The sequence below is a fragment of the Dermochelys coriacea genome, chromosome 25 (genome assembly GCF_009764565.3).
Source record: "Dermochelys coriacea isolate rDerCor1 chromosome 25, rDerCor1.pri.v4, whole genome shotgun sequence".
Classification (NCBI taxonomy): domain Eukaryota; kingdom Metazoa; phylum Chordata; order Testudines; family Dermochelyidae; genus Dermochelys; species Dermochelys coriacea.
The window spans coordinates 13974626-13992616 of NC_050092.1; the positions used below are offsets into that span (position 1 = coordinate 13974626).

General features: G+C 50.8%; 1 protein-coding gene across 2 annotated transcripts in view; it reads left to right on the plus strand.

Annotated features, from left to right (window-relative positions):
* Positions 1 to 9215: 9215 nt before the first annotated feature.
* Positions 9216 to 17991, plus strand: part of MEF2B (myocyte enhancer factor 2B) — a 34260-nt gene continuing 25484 nt past the window's right edge. The window contains exon 1 of one of the 2 annotated variants that reach the window (XM_043502435.1): positions 9216 to 9441. The gene's annotated coding sequence lies outside the window, so the exon portion shown is untranslated. The remainder of the gene's footprint in view (positions 9442 to 17991) is intronic. The other variant, XM_043502436.1, reaches the window with a different exon arrangement.

Here is a 17991-nt window from a genome sequence, read left to right on the forward strand (position 1 = left end):
TTGAACCCGTGACCTCCTAGTTGAGAGGCAACAATGCTACTAATTGTGTCAGTGTAGAATTGGTCTCACCTGGGTGTGTAGCATGGTACCAGCCTGCCTCTTTCCACCTCTGCCCAGCAAAAATAAGGTACTTGGACCATGTTGGAAGCCAGCCTGCTGGCTTTGGCAGGAAGTCTGTTTTAGCTCCTGTTAATTTCCAGGCCACCTGACATTTTTGCCCCGGGGGATTTCAGCTCCTTGGCCTGTGTTATTGAGACATGGCCCAAGGTCATGGACCCATAAGCCTGTGCTATTTATTTCCCATCCCCTTCACTGCCATCTGCCTCCTGCACCAGACAGCGGAGCCATGGCTGTCTCGGACAGTCAGTGGCAAGATGGGAGCAGAGCCTCTGAGTCTGTCTGAAGAAGTCTCCGTGATTTGGGAATATTTGGGAATATTTGTTGGAGATTCTGGTGGCTCTGGGGCGTGCCGAGATTTACTCCATTGCTGTCCCAGTTAACAGCCCAGCGTCTGGAAGCCTGTGGGAGGGCGGGTTTAGCAAAGTGACCCGTGGTCAATCAGATTTGCTTCTTTCTGACCCTAGCTGCGCTGCTTCTCATGTGCATTCGGCCACGGGTCACAGAACCCTCTGGCAAAGAAAGGCCATGACCCAGGCTCCAGGGCATTTTGGCACAGAGAGCACCCCTGGAGGGAGAGCCTAAATGGGATGTTGTCCGAGTTCTTCTGGGCTTGGCCAAGGCTGAGAACACAGCGTGTAAAACAATCCAGGGGGAAGGACTAGCTAGTGTGTGGTAGGGCTACTCCATATCCGGTCCTGGTAGGTGTCTGGAGTCAACCGGTGCAACTCTGTTGGAGTCAGTGGAGCTGTGCCTGATTGAATGACAGGGATAAGTTTGTCTCACTAACTATAAGCACCACAGTCTGCTACTGACTCTCTCCTCCTTTTAGGATCAGCCTCTTTTCTACCCTCTCTGCCCTCTATAGTGCATGAAAACCCGCTTCTCTGTTCTGAGTCCGGGCCTCTTTCGAGGTGGGTTAAAGCCAAACATTTGCTTAGCTCACTTCTTGGGGGGAAAACGCCCAGCAGTGAGGGGCCCCTGATAGGCATCTTAGCTGTCTTCATCTTGTTGATTTATCTCCTTGATCTGCTGGCTCTCACTGAAGAGCAAAGATCTAGAGACAGGAAAGACCTCAAGAGGGAGCCAAAAGCTTTTGAGCACAAGCTCCAAGCACCAAAGGCAGGAAGAGCAGAGACTGGGACTTGCAATGAAATGACTGGCCAGAGCTTTCTGAAAAAGCAACATTCCCAGGCCACTAGATCCACAAAGCAGAGAGAGCTTTCACCAGCCCACCATCCCCATCCACAGCCTCAGGGCACAAATGTTGCAGATAGCAACCAGCCCTGACCCTAAGAGACACACCTCCGGGCCACCCCAGGTGTCCACATTGCTGTGCCCCCTTTGCTGGCAGGCTAAGGAGAGATCAGACTGCCTGTTGTGAACTCCTGAGTCTCAGGCCTGCAAGGGCAGGGGCATCTCAGTGCAGGTCAGAGGTAGTGGGGCTCTCTCCAGGCCAGAGGCTTATTCTGTGGTCCAAGCAGCTCTTAGGAGACTCCAGGATACAAGGTGTCATTCCACACATGCTGACATATCCTCTGTACTCCCTCCCCTTCCAGGATCAATTAAGATTATGAGTGATGCTAATTAACACCCTGCTAATTGCACTCTGCAACCCTCTATAAATTACAAGATTTATAAGCAGACAGCAGCCACAGGCCTAGGAAAGATGCTGCACTTGTGTATCCGGAGCTGCCTGTAAGGTGAGCCTCTCCCAGTGCTCAGAATAGAGAGACCTTCCACCTTGCTCCTCTTTCCCTCTCCCTACTGCTCTCCAAGACTGCTCCTTCATCCTGGGGCAGCTCATGGCCTCTCGGGAGGATCCCACAGAATTCACCCAGTACCTGTGTTCAGGACATGGCCATTAGTGACTAGGACCAAAGCCCAGCAGGAGAGCTGACAGTCACTAGACGTGCTGGACGTGCCAGCATGGCAGGAGGGATGGACCCAGCAATCTAGGATGCCCTCCCCATCGTGAGCGTCTGAGGGCAGCAGGCAGAGAAAGGCCCACACCCTGGCAGAGCTCTGAGCAGCCACACTTCCCTCTGCTCAGCAAGATGATACCTGTGCGTTGGAGCTCAGCGGTTTGAAACATTGCACCGACCGCTGCTTCTGCTCCCTTTTCCCCTGATTCCGCCACCACCCATGCAGGGCAAGAGTGCCGCCCCCAGGGCTCATTCAGTTTTTGGCCTCTCTGCCCTGACTTCCTGCAGGGAAGCTACCTTGTGCCACTGGCAGGTCTTTTCTGTGGACATCTGCCTGTCTGGGAATTGGACTGAGCTCCATCCGCTGACGTCACACAGGCCACCTTTCAGTTGTTTGGCATTTGGTCACTACCAGCACACCAGCTGGATTTGGACTGGTGACTTAGAGGTGTCCCGTCCCCCTAAATCCTGGGCCACCCAGTCTCCCCAGCACTAACCTTTCTAAGGAAGGGTCAACAGACCCTATTTTGGCCTTTGGAAGGGTTGGTTTGGGATGTCCCATAGGAATTTTGCCCTGTTGTTTATCCACCCAAGTTTATTTGCTACATGTGAAAATTGGATGAGTCTCAAAGCCATTGCGATAATGTGCCCGTGTCCTTTAGAGTTTTACTTTCAGGGCTGGGAAATTTGGGTGAATGGGTGAGGGCATTCATTATGCACAGACTCTCCCTGGAGGCAGGAGCCATGTCAGCCCATTATGACCCTGTGTGGAGCTGGGGAGAGAGTTTATTTCCTCACAAGCCCTTTCTAATCCAGCATCCCACCTGGTAGCTAGGCAGCTCTTATCACGTAACTAGAGCCTAGAAGTTGCATCAGTTTCATTTAGCTGCTGTAAACAGTGGTGTTCTCCAGGGCCCCCAGTGCTCCCGCAAGGCTTCTGAATCCAGCTGCCAGGACAGCTCCTTACCGCTGTCTAGAGCAGAGCTGGAGTCATAGTGAATACCCTGTGCAGGGGAATGGGAAGTGCCTTTCTGGCAAAACCTATCAGCGTCCAATAGCACTCAGTGTAGCTCGCAAGGCCAGTGCAGACACACATTTCCTTCCCGGGGGGTATGCAGGGTCTGCTGGACGATGGCCAGCAAACCAGCTGCTTTGGGTTTGTATGGCCTGGGACAAACCTGTTCTCGCTTCTGCCCTATGGGATTGCACCTCCCCCAGACTGCAGGTCTGAGAACGCCCTAGGACTCAAAGTGAAACTCCACCAAAAACCCCAGCTCCTTCCCCCCAGCCAGCCCCACCCTGAACTTCACCAGCCTCAGCCCAAATTTCAGGGTTGTAACCACATGTGAACCAAGAGTGATCACGTATATTACATTCAGACCCAGAGGCACAACAGCCATCAGAACACCGCTGAATAGGTGCTGCGCAGACACAAAGGGCGACCCAGTCCCTGTCCCAAAGAGCTCACAGTCTGCGTAGACAAGGGGTAAGGGGAAATCGAGGCAGAGAGAAGGGAAGTGACTTACCCAAGGTCACCCCGCAGGTCAGTGGCAGAGCTGGGAGTAGAACCCAGGTCTCCTACACCCTCGTCCAGGAATGAAGGTCCATTTCAGTTGCTCTCGGGCATCACCTGGGTGACTTCCCAGCTCTTATAAAAAGCCTTGTCTGGAGCAGAAGCCAAGAGTTGGGCTAAGCTTTGCTTTCACGCAGATGGGGGATTATTCCGTTCACCAGCAACATACTGCCTTGGGAAGTCCAAACTTCCCTCAACTCTCAAATCTTCTGTGAAGTTCCCTCTCACCCAGCCCTGGCTCCCTTTGGGGCCTGCTGTCACTGGGGATCTTTGCACTGGTGTCACTGTGCTGATGCAAACCCCCAGTGTTAGAAGCACTTGATTGCTTTCAGACTGGAATAAGCTGCCTGGATGGAAGTCTTGGGTCATCCTGGTGCAACACACCTGCCCTGGGGGTGTAGCTACCTCAGAGCAAATATCCACAGTACTGATAGACCCTTGGGCTTGCTGTTCGGTTCAGACTTTTTGTTCATGTGTGCTTGACATTCGTGTGCCGATTGCCATCCAGCTAGTGTCCAGATGCCAGAGAGGTGGAAACCCCCTTGGCCCCAGGCTGGACCTGCAAGGCTGAAATTAACAAGGGCTCATTGAGAAGGTGATTGCACCAGAAAAGCCAAAGGGGAAATGATCCCGGGGCCTGAGCTGGTCTGGTCAGGAGCTGTGCTGTGAAGTCACTCTGTGTGCCTTGAAAATGGTGCCTTCGGGGATCTCACACGGAGGCCATCTTCTGTTACTAGATAGCTGGGGGGAAACGCACCACTGGGAGAGTAGGGCTAAGAAACCCTGTTATCCCCATGTGTCAGAGAGATGGGCAGGGCAAATTTTGCTGGTGCTAAAGTTTCTTGCTGTGACTCTTCTCCCAGATCAAATCACAGGCCATGAATTGAGACTGGTGTGAGGGTAGAATTTTGCCATTTCTTTGCATTTGAGGTAGAGGGATGTTTTGCTGTCCAGAACTGACAAACTTTTTGCCTCGCTCAAGATTCTAAGCACCGGTCCTTGGGCGGCAGGTGGGAGATTCACCGTTCATGGTGGGAGTGATTGTGGTGAGGTTTCACACAGATTTTATCTGCTTTTAACCTGATTAAAAGCAGCATCAGAAAGATGCTGCCTGGGAAAAGCAGTCATGGATTGTAATATCTATCCCATCTGGGACAGGGTTCATCTGCCCTACAGTATTCCCTCCAAAAACCTTGCCCCACCGTGTCCCCCCCCAAACCTGCCCTAGGGCAAGATCACCGGTAGGACTCAGAGAGGAGTTTGAGTCATAGACCATTCATGGAGATTTGCTTTTGTTTGATGTCCCATCACGAGAGATGCTCAGGGCTCATTCTTGATCAGCTCCAGATTAGGTCCTAGCAGGATTCCAATAGGCCTCTCTGCAACAGCTTCCTCTCTCATACTATGAGGATAAAGAGACTGACCTTCCTTCGTGGTGCATTGTGAGATCCAGGGATGAAAAGCCCTGGCTGAGAGTTAAAAATGAATGGGGCACACCTTGTACTTGGCTTCTGTTTATAAAGGGTTAATAAAGGATTAGTAGATGTTTCTATAAATGGCTGATCAATTACCACAGGTCACTAGGTTACTTACAACCACAGTTATAACCATCTGTAGCACCTTCCACTCATGTCTAGCATGCTTCTATCCCCTAGACGTGTGACCTATTATTGTCATTAGAAAGGCTCAGTCAGTCTGCTAGTAATGCTGTGTAAAGTGTGAGGGTCAGAGACGAACAGTGCAATAATACAAATAATAATTAATAATCATGAAACGGTTGTGTTAGGCACTATTAAATCTGGCCAGTGCACGGTTGTTCCTTACACTGGGCCCGATTTTCCCATAGCCCTGCACCATTTCCAGTCATTTACCCCAGTGCAGTCTGAGTGTAAAACGCAGCTATTCTGATCCGACAACACTTTGCACTGTTGTAAGTGTCTGCACAAGCTGGAGGGCAAAAGAGATTCTGGCCCATTAGATGTTGTGCTTTACCTAGCTGAGTTTTAAATGTCTCTGGCCCTAGAGAGAGATGCACTGATAAATACCCTGTAACATTCAGAAGGGAGATTTCAGCAGTTTCAGCCTCAGCTATTCCACTGTGACTTTGCCCTGGATTATTTAGATCTCACTACTGTGAGGCCTTGATTGCAATTTAGAACAATAAGCCACTAAAAATGGTTTGTGGCAATAATTAGCTCAGGCTTTGCCTTTGCTCTGGGCATATCCCTGGGAAGCCAGCTGGATCTTCCCTCACTGGAGAGCAGCAGCTTTCTGTTTGGTCACTCAGCCCATCTCTAGCATCCTCACAAAATGTACTTTTTAAAAACCCATGTCCATGTCGCATTACTTTCTGGGCCCCAGAGGGGAGCAGGGGGTGGTGGCAGGCCAGGTCCAGGGTTTGTCTGGGACTGGACCTGAAAGCAAAGCGGAAGGGTATGGGTGGGAAATGGCTTTATTTGAAGATAATAAGGAAGTGTCGGTGTTTGTGTCTGTGTGTATATTATTATTTACATGTATTATGTAGCACCTAAGACCCCCAGTTATGCCCCAGGACCCCAGCATGCTAGGCACTGTGCAAACATAGACCAGAAAGAGAGTCTGTGCCCCAAATTGCTTCCAGGTTCAGTAGGCCCATGTGATTGTGTCTATCTGGGATTTAGTTCAAAGAATCATATGGCCCTTACCACTGTGAAAGGGGTCGAACTGACAGCTCTAGAGCACAGAGCCCTGTCTGCACCACCATGGCACAACACAGATGGTGTCAGAGCAAACTGCCCTCTTCATCCACAACCTCCCCCCACCACCCGCCGCATTGCCTCAGCTTGTGAGTCCACTTTTAGGAAGGAAAGGGGAAGTCAGGCCCGGGGTGGCTCAGACCTGGATGTCAGCTCAGACTGCTGCCAAGGAGACAGTTATTCTGGCATTCCTGATGTGAGGTTGGTCCTTGTCCTGGGCTGAGACCCCACCAACTCATTGCAGAGTGTCTGGCAGAATTTGAATGAGTGGCTGACAGGTGAAAGGCTCCACCTCCCGTTCCTGAGTTGGAGGCTCTGTTGTGGTACCAACAAAGACCACATTGTTTGGGGGAAGGGGAGGGCCCTATCATCCCTTCGTTTGGTGGCCAACCCCATGTTACACAGCGAAGAGTACCAGGGTAGAAAGGAGGAGACTGGCTGCCAGGAGTTTTGGCATGGGCCCTGCTGGAAGGGGAAGAGAAGTCAGAATGGAGGGGGTTGGAGTGGGGCTTAAAGAAGGAGCGGAAATCCCAGGTGCTGATAAGATTTTCTGCTTGTTTCCAGCATTTTCTGGGTCTTGACTGTGTGTGTGTGTGTGGGGGGGGGATCATTTAAAATGTAACAAACTCAAAGAACAATAAGGCCCTGGCATTTGTGTCACCCTCCCCAGGGTGTTTGCAAACCTGGATTACACCTCATAGCCCCCCTCCCCCCGCACTTGCTGTATAGGGAAGCTGCATTACACCCACTGTAGAGATGGGGAAACTAAGGCAGAGAGAGGGACTTGCTCTAGGTCTTGACTTCTATTTAATTCCAGAGCTGACAATAGAACCCAGGTGTCCTGAGTTCCAACCCCTCTGCTCTAACTACCAGACCACACTGTCTCCCACTCAGAGGAAAGCACCCAGGAATCCTGAGTCCCAGTCCTCTGCTCTAACCAATAAAACCTGTGTCCCACCCATTTCCAGTGCCATGAGCTGCCCAGTAAACCTAATCAAGTGAAGCACAAGGGCCAGATTCTGCACTGTGATGCCAAAGACATTTCACAGGGGGTCAGTCAGCCTTGGATTTGGCCCCCAGTGTGTAAAGCTGTGGACTCTGGCAGAGTTCAGATTCCCGACCAGCTGCTTGACAGTGACTCGGTAGCATTCATGATGTATATGTAAGCAGGGCTTTGGAGCAGAGCCTGGAGCTGGAGCGCAGAGCAGCTCTGGAGCAGTGGAGCTGCAGGTTTTTGCCTGGAGCTGGAGCGGAGCCAGAGCACAGCTCCAAAGCCCTCTATGTAAGAGGGGCTGCCAGCTGCAAGGCTGACGCATTGAGTCACTGAGACGTGGGGGTAAAAGTATGGAGATAATCACAGCACATGTCTATTGTCCCTGGAAACTCCAGGCATGAGAAGAGCTGGCCCAGATTTTCAGTGATCTCTCTGATTTGGGGCCAGTGACGCATGGATCCCTGGCTTGTTTTAATAGTGCCTCCCTGGAAACAGACACCCTTCAGCAGCCTTTGTAACAGACATGCCAAACCTGCCAAAAAAACCCACAGAAACTGGGCTTGTTTTTGGCTTAATTGGCTTGTGAGTTGCTTGTTGGCTAGTTTTTGGCTTGTTGCTTGTTTGGCTTGTAGTTTATTGTAGCTTGTTGCTTCTTTTTTTTGATCGGCTCCCAGTAAGCAGGGGTAAGGGGGGGTAAGCAGGGACACGGGGGGGAGAGAGTCAGGGGTGCACAGTGGGCCCACCACAGTCCCAGACTGCAGGCCGGGGGGATCTAGTCACATAGAGTGTTGGGGTTCTTAGAGACTGGCTTGTTTTGAAATGGGATTTGCTTGATTTTGGGCTTATTGTGAAAGTCGGGGTGCTTATTTACCGCTTGAAAATTAGCAAGTGTGCTTTATAGCTACTAGTTCCACTGCTCATCCTTCAAGCTTCCTCTGACACTCCCTCACATGATGTCACCACAGCACATCTGCCCTCACTCAGGTTTCCTCCTACCCCAGATCAGTATTATTATTAATCATGTTTATTATGGTAGTGCCGAAGAATGGAGCCCCATTGTGCCAGGTGCTGTACATCCATGGCATCGCAGATGGTCACTGCCCCACAGATCTTACAATCTAAATCAGACAGCCACAGAGCAGGAGGGGAAACAGAGGGGCAGAGAGGGAGGGATTCACCCAAGGTCAGAGGTGGGAATAGAGTCCCGTTCTCCTGGCTCCCTCAGGCTGGGGGAAGGAATATAACACACTGCAGAGGGAGCAACTGTCATGTTAGTTCCACACTATTTTTTGGTGGGGAAGAGGGGAGGTTGTCACTTGGGCGGAGGGCCGGGGCGGGGGGGAATAAGTTACATGGAAGGGAAGGGGAAGGAGTGGGACGGGGCAGGTGTGGAGTTAAGCTCAAGTGACTAGGCTGCGTGGGAGGGGAAGGGTTGGAGCGAACAGCCAGTGAGCTGCAAGGGAAAGTCCAGTGTGACTTGCTGTGGGAAGTTCTCTGAAATGACCAGAGGTCCTTGCTTTGGCTGGACCCCAGACCCAGGACCCCCCAGATCCAGAAATCCCTCCCCGACCCCCTGATCCAGAACCCGCCCCCCTGGATCCAGGCCCCAAGGTCCAGAGCCTCCAGCCCCCTGGATCCAGCCTTCTCCCCTGCACACAACCCGCCCCAGCCGCAAGAGTCATTCATGAGCGGATCCCAGCTGCCTTGCCACAGCCCCGTCACGCTGAGGGGCGGAGCTATGACAGACACTTTTCCAGCCAGCCGCCAATTGAAACACCGCCCGGCCGTTCTATGCAAATAGCCTGCCGGAGCTTCTCCAATGAGCGCGGCGGGAGGGGGCGTGGCTATGCAAAGGACGGTCTGTGCCGCCCGGGAGCCAGAGCCTGCTGCGAGCCGGGCAGCCGGAGCCGCCGTGACTTTTCAAGCGACTTTTGCAGTTCGGCTGCCCCCAGCCAGGGACAGCGCCGGGCCGGGCCGAGCCGAGCCGAGCCGAGCCGGGGCGTGGCTGCGCTTAGCCTCCTCGCCACCCAGCCGGGGCGGCCGCCGCCCTACGGGAGCGGAGCAGCTGGGAAGTTTCGGGGCAAAGCCACTGACCAGGTGTGTGGGTGAATGGGAGGCTCCTTGGTCTGGGGGCACCCTGCGCCCCTGCAAGGTGCCCAGGGAGGGACGCATGGAGGCGGGGAGGTGATAGCTGATACCCGGGACAGCGGCGCTTCCTCGCCTACTACATCCAGTCCCCGCGGACGTTAGGCCGGGCGTACCTGTCTCTGCGGGGGTCAGCTGCAGACCACCTGCCCCTCCGGGAGCCTTTAACCGCCTCCCCCCCTCTGCAGGACGCAGCATCTTCCCGGGTCTCTTCTGCCCGTCCCCGAGGTGCGCGGCTATCTCTGGGTGATGGCTGGGGAGGGTCCGATCCGGGCATCCCAGGAGGCGCACACACGAGTTAGGACCTTTGGCGATACCTAGCCAGGCGCTGAGCCAGGAGGGCATTCACACCCGTTTCCTTTTGCCACGCAGATGCGGGTGGGGGTGGGGTTGATGCTGATTCTCCTTTGCAGAGCTCGCTTCCCCGTGCCCAAGGTATATGATGTGATTTATGCCTCAGGGTTCAGAGTGATCGGAGGGCAGAGGGACTAGTGGGGGTGGGGAGGTTGCTAAAGCCCAATCTATGTTCCCTGTGGGTAAACTACAGAAATGCCATGGCACAGAAAGTTTGAGCGCTTGGTGGCCAGGCGCTGTCACTGAAACTATCTGAGGGACAGGTTTCAGAGTAGTAGCCGTGTTAGTCCGCATTCGCAAAAAGAAAAGGAGTACTTGTGGCACCTTAGAGACTAACAAATTTATTAGAGCATAAGCTTTCGTGAGCTACAGCTCACTTCATCGGATGCATTTGGTGGAAAAAAACAGAGTCTGTTTTTTCCACCAAATGCATCCGATGAAGTGAGCTGTAGCTCACGAAAGCTTATGCTCTAATAAATTTGTTAGTCTCTAAGGCGCCACAAGTACTCCTTTTCTTTTATCTGAGGGACAGTGATGGCACAGGGCAGCCTGCCCACGCCAGCATCACCGAGTTACCCCAGGGGGCTGGGGTGATCCTTTTAAAATGCTATGCTTGGTCCCATTTCCTGAGCCTCCCTGCAGGAGAAGGTTTTAACCGTTAATCGCACATTTCCTCGCTGTCATCCCTACAGCTGTGGCTGGGCTTTGGAGACCTACAGCCAACATTTCCACTATTTTCCAATCCTCCCTTTTTGGGGAGCCCTGTAATGAGACACCCAGGCCAAGATTTTCACTAAGTGGGTCCCATGGTTAGCCTCCTACATTGTATGCAGGCACCTAAGGGAGCAGCCAGATTGTCAGAAGTGCGGAACACCAAGTATCACCAGTGGGACTGCCTGGGAGCTGCTGGTTGCCTCTGGAAATCAGGCTATTTAGATAGGCGGCTCTCATCGACTTTGGCTGGTGTTTGGATGCTCAGCTGTTCTGGAAATCCAGAACAAGAGTCTCTAGTTGGGCATCCAAAGCCAGTGCTATGAAAGAGGCTCCAGTATTTAAACTATGTGAAGGCTGGACTGAGCAGGAAGTGGTCCAATAGAAAGGGGCCTGACTGGACACTCCTGAGACCCGGGTTCTGCCACTCTCCTGCTGTGTGACCTTAGTCAAGTCACTCCCCCTCTCTATTCCTCCTCCTGGCCTCTACCCATCATGTCTATTTAGACTGTAAACTCTTTGGGGCAGGGGCTATCTCTTACTTAGGATGAAATCCTGGCTATTAAAATTAGTGGGAGTTTTGTCATTGATTGTAATAGGGCTGGGGTTTCACCTGTTTACACAGTGCCTAGTGCAATGGGGCTCCAGTCTCAATCGGGACCTCTAGGTGCTACTGTTTCAGAAAGCTGGAGGCATTTCTGAGGCTACCAGATTTGCTGCTAAGTGCTGGGAGTCAAAGGGACAGAGAGCTATTGTAGCCACGCCAAGGCCTTGTAGCTGTGTGTTTGGGCACTACTTAAAGTTTTGCTGAAATGGCCTGTTGTTTTATGGATTGTGTTCTAAAAAAAGTCTGTGGTTAGTTTTGCGCTTGACAGTTATTTTTACTTTTGTGTCTGCTCAGAGAGGAACGTCTGAGTTTAACCCAAAAGTGCAGCTCGTCGTAAAAACACAGTGCCCCTCTGTTAGTGCCATTTGCTGTGGGTCTCAAAGTACCTTAGAGAACATAACTAATCAGCTAGGCCTCTCGACCCCCCCGGTCAGCTCTGCCACACCCATTGTACAGCAGGGTAAACTGAGGTACAAAAGGTTGACGGTATTTGCTCAAAATCACAGATATGCTAAGGCAGCAGCAGATCTGGCTCCCAGACTCCTGCTCCGACCACTAAACAAGACTGCCTGTCTCCCACTGTACACTACGCATCACTGCTACTGTGGAACTCAGATCACAGAGCACTTGCTTTCCAAAAAATAACCTTCTTGTCCCTTGACTTCCTCGGCGTTATCTAAAAGCACAGCATGTAGCGTGTTGTAGCAGTAGGGGCTGAGTTGCCCTTGCTTCCTCCAGGTGTAGGTCTGGCCCCAGATGACTTACAGGTATCACAGGAAAACATTGAGGTCAAAGGTTCTTTATACTGATTCACTGATTTCTTTTTTTTTTTACTTTTCAAATGCCATCTGCTGCACTGGGCACTTCCAGTGGTAATTAAAATGCACGCTAGAAAACCATGCTCCACACCTCACCTCCATAGCAATACTGATTCCCTAATCCAAGCGTCCTGCCACGCAGCCCTGATTGAACTCCAAGGAAAAAGGGTGGCTTTGCAGGCAGTCTGGCCTCTGGCAGGCTAAAGGGAGGGAAGTGTGGATAAGGTCGGATACTAAGGCCCTGATCCTGTCTCACGCTCACCTAGAGCTACCCCTGGAGCCTGTGCCGAGTCCCATTGACTTCAGAGGGACGCAGGATCAAGGTTTCATTCTGCTTTAATTTATCATCGTGGGTTGTGCTGCCCAAAGAATATTGCACTTGCCCAAGAATCCACTTACAGGATGTATTAAGTTGCTGGTGGGACCAGCTTTGCTCCCCTGAGCAAGTGTTTACCCAGGGTCTGTGTTAGGTGGGCCCAGAATCTGGTCCACGGTCCTCTGTTTATTATAAGTATATGAAGTTTCCAGCAGAAGCCCCCGCTTGTCTGGTACAAGTGCATCTTATTACCTTAAACTTTCTCCCTGGGGACAGGTCCAGCAAATCTTCTGCTGTATTCTGCTGCCCACCTGCAATTGATTTCCGGCAAGACCCTGTCCCTGAGAGCTTTACTCTTATAGTGATGGAAAGTTTCCTAGGGCTGCTAACTTCAGAGAGGGGTTTTCACGGGTAAGAAATTAATTTTGCAGCTTGCTGATGAGATCTGTGCAGTGTTTGGAAGGCAAGAACCTCCTGCTTCAGAGCTTAAACCAAACCCTAGCTGTTAGACACCAGGATGACACCTCGTAGGTCCCATTATCCCTCATCTGCTACTGCAGGGTTCCTATACCTATCCCTAAAGCATCCGATGCTGGCCACTGTCAGAAACAGGATTGACAACTAGATGGGCCAGTGGGCTGACCCAGTCCAGCAATCCCTGTGTTCCTGCCAGTGAATCAAACCGGTTACAAATCGCATGCAGTTCAGCTGCACTCTGTGTATCGGGGAGACTTGCATTTAATCTTGTGCCTGCAGGATCAGAGCAGCTGACTTGGGGACTGAATTGGTGTGGGAGAGAGTGGATGACTCTGGGACTGTCCTGGGAAATTCTAGGCACCCTGGGGCAAAGGGAGGCAGTCAAGGCTGGCAGGCCTCAAATTTGACTTAAACTTAAAATAGTGTTTGGGGAAAATAATCTTTCCTCCCCCTCCCACACCTTGAAAAATCTCTTGGTTCCTCAGCTGAGTGCCCCCCTTTTCGCCTCTCCCAGGACACCGGCCCAGCCAGTATCTGTGACAGCTCACCCTGTGACACACAGCACCTGGCTATTTCAGTGCTGGAGCCTTGCCCAGCATGACGCCCTGGAGTTAGCAGGGAGCAGCTTCTGCTGGAGACCAGGCTGGAACAAGGAGCTGTCCCTATATCCCTATAGGGACCATGAGACTCAGGTTCTGTGTCTTGAGGAGGCCCGCGAAGTGAAGTGGAGAAACATGCAGCCTTCAACAGGGGTCTGCATGTAAAGACATGGGGTGAAATCCTGGCCCCATTAAAGTCCAGGGCCAAACTTCCATTGGTGTCAAAGTGGCCCAGGATTTCACCTGTGGAGCTGAGCAGAGGAGCCCCAAGCTCAAGGCGAGTTTGCAGTGATCAGGACAACCCAGGAGGATTCACGCTGGGGGGCTCCTGAGGAAGGCGGGAAGTCTAATCAGCCAGTGCTGGTCGGGGGGGGAGGCAGAGAATGAGGCTGGGCACCAAGGTGATGGGTGCATTAGAAACAGGCAGCTAGGGGGTGCTGGGAGCAGGGAGCTAGGCAGAGATCTCTGCTGTAAGCTGGCTGGCAGATGGTCTGTATGGCTGAAGCCACAGGAGAGAGAGGGAAGTGAAGGAGGTGTCAGGGCTGTGCAGAGGAAGGGAGAGTGAGGATGGGAGGTGGGAAAGGCGGGAGGAGAGGTCCAGAGTTTGGGGGCTGGATAAGCTTCATCACCAAACTTCTAAGGGTTCCCCCCCCGCACACCCCGTGACTGGTGACCTAGCTAGTAACAAACTAGCGCATGGCCCAGTGCCCGTAACCCTACAATAACAAACTGCCATGCACGGCCCAGCACCTGTAACCCTACAACAAAAAACCCACATGCGTGGCCCAGCGCCCATAACCCTACAATAGCAAACCGGTGCACATGGCCCAGCGCCCATAACCCTACAATAACAAACTGGCGTGCACGGTCCAGTACCCATAACCCTATAATAACAAACCCACATGTATGGCCCCGCACCCATAACTCTACGATAACAAACCAGCGCATGGCCCAGCACCCGTAACCCTACAATAACAAACCAGCATGCACAGCCCAGCGCCCGTAACCCTACCATAACAAACCAGTATGATGACCCATACACCTATAACACATTGATGTGCTCAGCCCCTGGCCAGAACTCTACAACAACAAATCCGTAGACTTTCCAATTTAACAAACAAAACAAAACTCCCAGCTGAAACATAGAAGCTCCCTGGTGCGCTATGTGCTGTACAAACACAGAACAAAAAGACAGTCCCTGTCCCAAAGATCTAATATTCTGAGGTTGTGTCTACACTACGCTCTAGGGGTGTGATTCTTCTGCTCATGTACATATGCTCACGCTAGTGTGAGTATGAATAGCGGTGTAGCTGTGCTCGCAGGGGAGCAGTAGAGGAGGTGTGGCTGAGCTGTGCCGAGTACACACCCGCCTGAAATCAGTGGGTATGTACTTGGCATGGCTCAGCCATGCCTCTGCTGCCACTACTCATGCGACCACGGCTATTCTTATTCACGCTAGCTCAAGTATGCGTTCTCAAGCAGGGAAATCACACCCCTAGCTCATTGTATGAAGGCAGCCGAAGTGTGTGTATGTGTTTATTTGGGTGCGTGTGTTTCATCCATTTCTAAAAAGACCAAGCCTTCTCCTTCTGGTACAATAGAATCCTCTTCTCCTTCCTGCTTTGAGCAGGGAGTTGGACTAGATGACCTCCTCAGGTCTCTTCCAACCCTAATCTTCTATGATTCCATTGCAGTTATTTTTGTCACAGAAAATACTCCACCCTCTGCAGAAGTTTCACTGTAAGTGGATTTGCAATGAGGCAACCGTGATGCATCGAAACAATGTGGGACTTTCATTCTGCATCACTGTCAGCATAGCTGGGCTCCTCTGTGCAGGCACCCCGGTGTGGCCAGTGCAACACTTCACTGCACTTCTAAATGTGTGTAGCCATCGAGCAGCGCCTGCTGAGGAGGAAGTGGTGGTGGTGGGAGACGGGATTCCGTTTTGCTGGCTGTTGATCCATAAGATGGATCAGGATTTTAAGAAAGAGACTGTGGTGAGGGAAGAGCCAAGATTGCTCAGTCTATAGAGGTCTCCTGTGTCAGGGATGATGGATTTTGAAAAGGCTTTTTGGACCTGATTTTTAAAGGATTCTGCAAAAAAAAGTAATTGTGAATGCAAATCGCATGTGCCCTATTAGCCAGTCTGGCTCACAAACTGGGCTGTGGGTAGAAGCAGGTGTCTCATGCAATACCCTGTCCTCCTCTGATATTTTACTCTTTTATTATTAAGTGTTCCCACTTTGTATCGTCAGACTGAAATATTTGGGGGTTCTGTCAAGCGCAAAATAGGCTCCAGTTTCTTTAAAAGAAAGGGAATAAAAGGATTGATGTGTATCTAGGGCCTATCACCCAAAGATCCTACAAACTATAGAAGGTGATTGCTTTGCCCATTGCTGAAATGCAGCCACTTCAGGGTTGTTACCCAGCTTCTCTGTAACAGTGCACAACAGCGCTACACAGCAGCCTCAGGGAGGCAGTGAAGGGTGTGCCCTGTATCCAGACTGAAGTGGGTGGGATTCTTAGGGAGGCAGAATGTAATTAGCCTGTTGGAATTTGGCCAGGACCCCATGATTAATGCCCTGGCTCTTGTGAAAATTTCTGGTGCTGCTTTGAAGCTGTGTGTATGAGAGCGAGAGAGAGTCCTTGCTGGAAGACAGAATATGTGCGGTCAGTGCATTTAACACTAGTCAAACTCCCAAGATCTGATCTGTGCAGTTTAAGCCCCATCTTTGCAGTAAATCTATTTGATTCAAATGTTTTAGCATCTGCAGAAGTCGGTTTAATTTTTTTTTCGTAGGCTGGAATCTCAGCAGCGCTGGTTTCCCCCCTCTCTCTATCTGCACAGTTCTGAGCTACATTTCAGACTCTCTGGTTGATTCTGGTTTGTTGTTTAAACAAGCTATAAAAAGCAGGAAACCCTGTCAAACTCTAGCAAAAATGCTGGTAAACTTTGACTTTTCCTGAGCTGGACTTGGGATGCTGTTTGCATTATGAGGCCTCAGAAACTGAGAGCAACCGTCCCTTTGGGACTGTCAAGAGAAAGGAGCTCTGCTGGGTTGCAACATCTCTGGGATATGAAGGGACAGTTCAGCAGAGTCATTGTGCGGGGGATAGGAACTAGGCAGGGATAAAGTGCTGCTTTAAGCCGAATTCGGTGTGAAACTCACATTAAGAGATGAAGCCCCAGGTGCAAAGAAGCCAATCAAGAGCAGAACTTTCCCGGGTGTACAAGGGGTTCAGATCTGGGTTTGATGCAGGCCCAACTCAACTAGTCAGCACCCAAATGAAGCCAAAGATCCGTTTGACATGATCGCCAGGATTTACCGGTTTTGGCTGGGAGTCGTCTCCCTCTATCCGGGCTGGTGAAGGACACTAGAGCTGCTTGGGAAATCACTTGTTTTTCCCAGCAAAATATTTTGATGAAAATGATTTTTTTTCTCATTTTTGTCAACATTTTTCTTTGCCATTTTGAGGGGTTCTTTTGTAAAAACAAAACAAAACAAAAACAACAACCAAAACTCCAGGCCCTCCTCCATCCAGAATTAGTTTAAAACCAAAAAATCTTCAGGTTTGGGGTTTTTGACAAAAACCTGAACATTTGTGGCAAAAAATTAAATTTTTACTGAAAATTTCTTGTTTTTTCATAAATGCTGTTTTCCATTGAAGTAATATTTTGATGGAAGAATGTTGACCCAGCTGTAAAAGAGACACTGGTTTGACTTTGCCAAAAAAGTTGCTTTTTGCAGATGTCACAGAAATGCCCGTTTTGGGCATTTCAGCATCGGGTGTGTTAGGGAATATCCTGAGTGTGTGTCTCTTCTTGTTGTACCTTTCCCCCTGCCCAGCCCTCAGTGTCAGAGCTGTAATCCTGGAATCTTAACAACAGGGAGAAACATGCAATTTCATCTCTTTCCACTCATAAGGGAGAGAAATGAGCTAAGAGAAAACTCCCCTGTCTGAATCCCACTTGGTGCTCTCCCTGGCTTTGCTGGAGAAATGCAGGCACAATGCAGGGTTTATTGGGCAAGTGGTTTGAAAACCAGAACTGCTGATCGTGACAGTTGGTCACCAGGTGACACACTTGCAAAAGTAAAGCCACTCTTGGCTAGACACCAGACTCATGTCTGTCACGTCCTGGTCTCTTCAGTAGGTGGGGAGCATTTCAATGGACAACCAAATAGCTTTCAGAGTAGCAGCCTAGTCTCTAAGGTGCCACAAGTACTTCTTTTCTTTTTGCAAATAGCTTTGTTAGTCTCTAAGGTGCCACAAGTACTCCTTTTCTTTTTGCGAATACAGACTAACACGGCTGCTACTCTGAAACCAAATAGCTGAGAGTTTTCTGCCGAGGAGGGTGCGTGTTATTTTGATAGGAGCTGTGGGATTCCGCAGGCCTTGAATTACCCTCTTGGCTGTTTTTGCTGCAGTTAGTTGGTTACCGCAGTGGATGGAGAGGGGCTTGGTGTCTCGCATCCATTCCTAGAGACAGGACTCCCTTCCTTTCTATTCTTGTGGTTTGCTCATTTTTTCTCTAGTGGTTTCCTGCAGAGGAGCTGCTGATTTTCTCTTTGTTGTTTTGTTTGTTTTCATGCCAGAGGTGGCTTTTGTTTCAATATCCTG